This window comes from Manacus candei, unplaced genomic scaffold (assembly GCF_025592945.1).
Source record: "Manacus candei isolate 608988 ecotype Guabito, Panama unplaced genomic scaffold, ASM2559294v1 h1tg000011l, whole genome shotgun sequence".
Lineage (NCBI taxonomy): Eukaryota > Metazoa > Chordata > Aves > Passeriformes > Pipridae > Manacus > Manacus candei.
Window position 1 is genome coordinate 5,203,431 of NW_026138059.1, and position 5,468 is coordinate 5,208,898.

The window sequence follows — 5,468 nt, forward strand, 5'->3', positions numbered from 1 at the left end:
ATGTCCCTGGGAACTCACACCTGGCATGCTAACCCTTTCATGACTGATGATTTTTGGGCAACCTTTGGTAACTTCAATGGCTACCTAAAACCATGGGGTAAAGCCCATTTAAATTAACACAAGGTCAAGCGTTATTTATGTAAAGAAATGAAACATAGTGTGCTCTGTGTACTTTAAAAGATAGGGAGGACGATAAGAACTTGGCAATGACTTCAGGGTTTATAGTAGAGATGGAATAACTCTGCCATCTCTTTATAGTCTTGCTGGAGACAAAAGGAAAAGCTATGTGGATTAATTTGAAGACTTGGTAAGGCAACTATAGAGAGAAACCTGTTTTATTCCTGAACTCTGAAGCACCTGAGAGCACTCTGGAGAAGGAAAAAAGGCATCTTTTACCAAGAAAATCTTATGCACTTGTACATGAGTTTGCAGTGGCTGTGGTCTTTTCACAAAAGATCTCTTCACAGAATATCTAGAGAAGACTTTACTCGTTTTGTCCTGATGAGCTTGTTTCTGAACTTCTGGGTTTCTGCTGAAGTTCTTTAAATGCTCTTGAATCCTGTCTGGTGAGAATGTTGCTGCAGGGTGAAGTTCAAACAAAATTCTCTAGTGCAGGGTGATGGTCTAAAAATGTAATTCCAAGAACTGATGTAGAAAAGCATAAGAATAAGGATGAGAATTTGTTGGCCAAAGGAAATGCTATAGCAAGGCTGAGCAGGGTTTGGAGAATCCCTGCCTAAGTTCAGAAAGTGAATCCTTAAACCAAACTACGTGGCCACATCTGGTAAAATAAAGCAAACAGATCCTTTGAGAAAGGAGACCAACCTCAGGGAAGTATTTGGATTGCCACTTACTAATGCAAACTATTGAATTTACTCAATGAGGACAGTGATGTAGTGGTAAAAGATGGGGGTTATTCATATTTGCAGGCAGTGTGGAAGTTAGTAATGCTAAAGCTGCTGAAAGGGAAGTAGTTTGCCATTTACTTATGTGTGAGTTCTATCACTGTTTTTCCACTTGTGTTTGCTATTTTTTTTTCCTTAGTAACCAATCCTGCTCTGTAGAGTCTGAGTGCTTGGCCATTCAGATGTTCTGCTGGAGGATGGGGATCAAGGCAGTCAGCTAGCACTAGTGCTGAGTCTCCTGATCACAGTCTGCTCAGAGCATCTCGAGTACTGGATGCTTCACTACTTACTGAACTAGTTGTTTGATCTTTTTAGCAGGAAACCTACTGTTTAATTTGTAGAATTGAGTCTAGAAACAATTTCCTATCCCAAATATTGCACAATTTTTCTATTAAAAGGTTTTTACCGAGAATGAAATTCTGAGATTTGCTTTTTTTCTTTGAAATTTATTTAAAATTGTTAGCTCTGATTCTCTCATTAAGCATTTTTGGCCAAATAAAAAGTCCTCAAAAGCTCTGGTAGTCATAGCCAAATGGGACTCTGAATTGTATTTCCATCTTACAAAAGACGGCTGGAAAGATAACTGTGTGGGAAGTGATCCGCTGCAGGGAACAGTCATGTCCTGGCAGTGAGGATGGACCAGATGACCTAATTTCTCTTTTCCATTAGAGCTGTCTCTGATTCCCCAACTAGTCATGCAAGCACATGACTGACAAGGATAAAAAAATATGGAAAATATATCTCCCAGTGTAACAAATAAATCCTGTTATTCTTGATTCCATCACCTTGGAAGCATTGATTAATTGAATGTCACAGAGTCCTATATCATTATGTTGGTCTTTTAGATGAAACCCTTAAAACTAACTTTTCATCTGCTCTGCCTGGAATTCAGAAGTGCTTCCTCAGCTGCATGAGACATCTGTTTGATGCAGCTGATGAGTGAATACAAGCGAGATATGAGAACCGCTCAGAGAAGCAGTTGCACGGTCTATGGCCTGTTTTAATAATACCCCATACAACTCACCTACAAGATTTTGGAATTGCAGCACTGTGCTGACTACTTCTACATTATCATACCTTGTATGCCTATGGCATGGGCTTGCTGAGTTGGGTCTGCAGAGTTGGTTGGACTGGCCTTCAGATGGCTTTTTTGCTGCTGTTTGTAAATCAGCCATGACCTGGCTGTCACGATCCAAAGGAGACTTTTCTTTTTCTTTTGCAAGTAGAATCTTCCCTGACCATTGCCAAATTTGCCTTTCTCATCACTTGGTGCTTCTTGCTGGCTGACTGTTCTCCCTCAGCCAGGTAGTCTGAGGTCTTGCAGTGTCAGATCTTATCTGGAATATGAAGAATTTTGAAATCAGCATTTAGATTATTATCATGGGATAGGTCTTTGAAATACATTTTATTAGCATAACCTCATACTGCAGAGTTTGTACATGAAATCTTATTCCCTCTTGGTGCATCCAATCTATATCATTCTCCATTAATATTATTCACATCATACCTACAAACAAAATCAAATACCAAAGGCCAAAGAATCCTGACTGTAGCATTAAGATGATAATGGATTACAGGAATGCACTTAGGAATACCTGCAGCTAGGTGGAGAGGTGAGGGTGTACAACATAAAGGGCTTTAAAAAGCAGGGTATACCGACCAATAAAACACTATTGCTTTTTTGATGGAAACTACACAGAACCACACTGTTGTCTGAAAGTGGATGTTTACCCTTGAGATCCCTCACAACTCTGATCTCCAGTTACTAGATGGATGCTCATCTTGCCAACTGGGATCCAGGAGGAGCTTGCCTCTCAGTTCCATTTTGGAAGAATTGTTACAAATTTTATTTCCTTCTCTGTAAGAGAAAGTGGAGTAGAGTGCTTCTCACTGGAACTTTATGTCATACTTTCTACTATTGCAGAACCAAGGGTTTCTGCAATGCCCAATTCCTCCTGACCTCTTCTTGTGCCTTATTTTTTTAATAGTTATGGCTTTCAGTCTTTAGGTATTTTGTGTTAGAGGATGTTGAAAGCTGTTTTGTGGCTCAGATTTATTGACTACACATTTTGTGGAGCCTTCTGAAGTCGATGTCTCTTACAGGCCTACCTGCATGTACCAAGTTGGACGAGTCCTGTATTCCATCAGCCCTGCTAATCAGCTCTTTCCTCCTCATGTGGGCCAAAGGAAGTACTCTCTCCACCCTCCCACCTGTGGAGCCAGAGACAAGGACAAGATACAGGCATATCAATTGTTTTCCATGCCCTGCATTCCTCTGCCTAAAGTATTTTCCTGTGCAAAGCTATCACAATTTCTAAAACAGTGAGAAGAAAATCTTCAAGCTCTTAAGAAATAAAAATAAATACATGTGTATCTCATTGGTTAATAAGAAAAATAGTATGATAATGAAGAAAGTTTAACATTTAGAAATTAGGAATGTCTGGCTACTGAGGGCCCTTTGTGGAAGGAATGACCAAAAATTCAAAATCTTACATTTAACAGCATATGTTCTGTCTGTTCCTACTTGTTTTTTTCCTTGACTTGTGAAGTTTTTCCATGTTTTCCAAATGGAACAGAGAGATTGTTGATGTCCAGGGAAATTGCCTCAGAGACCTATTTCATTGAGACAAAAGTAACTGGTAGATGTAGTTTGATGTATTTTGCTTTGTTTTTCTTCCTTGACACTCAGCTTTCATATTCACTTGCACCCACCCACTCCCAAAACTCTTATTTGCTATTAGGAATTTGTTTACTTGCTTTCTTAATTTGAAGATCCTTGGCTTAAAACCACTACACATTGCTTTTAAACAATATTGCAGGATGAAATGTATTGGTCTGAGCCTTACAAAGTACAGCAACCCAAAGTTTATGCTGATTAATACTCGCTGCCAGTGGTGTCTGTTTTATTAACTGGGAATTGCTGGGATACAAAGCTCCAGTGACAGCCTGTTCTCCTGGGCTGTGCCTGCTATGCTGACAACCAGTTCCTGCACTGGATATATGCTCTGGAGGATCCCACTGAGGTCACAGCTATAAGGTCAATTTAGTCCGACACAAATCCATACTGCCTTTGAAACCTTCTGTCTCACCTCTGCTTGTCCCTAGTGCCTCCCTTAGTCTGGCATCAGGCAGCCAGAATGCAAAATCCCATACAAGGATGGACACCTTTCCCTTGTCCCTCCCCCAGCCACATGCTGATCCCCACACTGCATAGTTCCACAGGAAGAGAAATGCCTGGGAGGAGAGGCCAGGAGGACTCCGCATGGCAATGCAAATTATGATGGATGAAGTGGCTATCTAACAAAAACCCAAGTATGAGGACTTTTTAACATCTCTGTTTGTCAGACTTAGGGCAGGCTTATTAGTCTGGTTTGCTCTGGGTTCTGGTTCTGGTCTTACAATGTTAATTGTTGCCTGAAAGTGAGTGATACCAGATTCTAATTCATTAGGACTGCATGATCAAGTCTCTTTAGGAGTAATACTTTCCAACAGTGAAAGCTCCCAAGGCTCAAAAGTAAATTGCACAAAAAGAAGAGTTATATCTAAAAGACAAACATTACAAAAGAACCTTGGTATCCTTAGCAGAACTGTCAATCCAAATGACACCCAAGCAGAGCACAGGGATGGTAACCAAACATGTCTTACTACAATTTTCCGGTATTCTCTATGATCCAGTTTCTTTCTACCTTTGCAGCTGGGCTTAAGGGTGAAAAAAAATTTTAAGCATCAAAAGACAAACCTTGATTTATTGTGTGGGAGGCTGTTTCTGTAGTGTTCCAGAATGAAATGTCCTGGTGCCTGTAATCAAGGAAAAAGGAGAATATGGGATTGATGCAAGAAACAAATGATCTGGTAAGTATCCGTAGAAAATTAGTTCACCAGAGAAGTTTAACTGATTAAAATGAAACAATCTAGAGCAAGACTCCTATTAAGTTCAGTTGGGAAATCAAGAGGATTTGGAATTATCTCTTTTACAACCTAAAAATGGGCCATATTCATGAGAAGTAAAAGGTGGGACAATAGTTTCAATTGTGCTGGTGTTTGTATATGAAATATATATTTTATTTATAAGCATTATATTGTATATTTTTACATGTATTCATGTGTATATATGTTTTTATTTATGAGATGTTACCATGTCTGCTTGCAGAAGACTGACTCATTTCATGTTGGAAATTAGTTATAATCAGATACTAACAACTTACCAAGGACCTAGGCTGACCCCATGCCACTAACTACACATCATTAGCTGTAACTTGCAGTCCTCTGAGCCACTCCTGCCTTTGCATAACTCAGATTTCTGGACTCAAACAGAGACAGAAAAGTGTTGTTAAATTTTTGCATGAAATACATTGCTTTAATTATGACATCTTAGGTGAAGACTATTTAGAAACCACATTTGACACAGTAATTACTGGTCATGTTGTCTGGAAAAACAGAAATAAAAGTATAAATCCTTAAAGACAGAGATAAACTATTTTCTGGGTGTTCTTGTAGACTTAGATAAGAATAGCCAATTAAATACCTACTCTTTAAGTAAATTTAGCTTTTCAAATAGCTCAT

General features: G+C 39.1%; 1 long non-coding RNA gene across 1 annotated transcript; it reads right to left on the reverse strand.

Moving 5' to 3' along the window:
* Positions 1–408: 408 nt before the first annotated feature.
* Positions 409–5,260, reverse strand: LOC127466959 (uncharacterized). Its single transcript, XR_007902902.1, has 3 exons — positions 3,399–5,260; positions 3,015–3,116; positions 409–2,242 (listed from the first exon to the last, which is right to left on the reverse strand). It is a non-coding gene; the product is annotated as an uncharacterized LOC127466959 (long non-coding RNA).
* Positions 5,261–5,468: the final 208 nt, after the last annotated feature.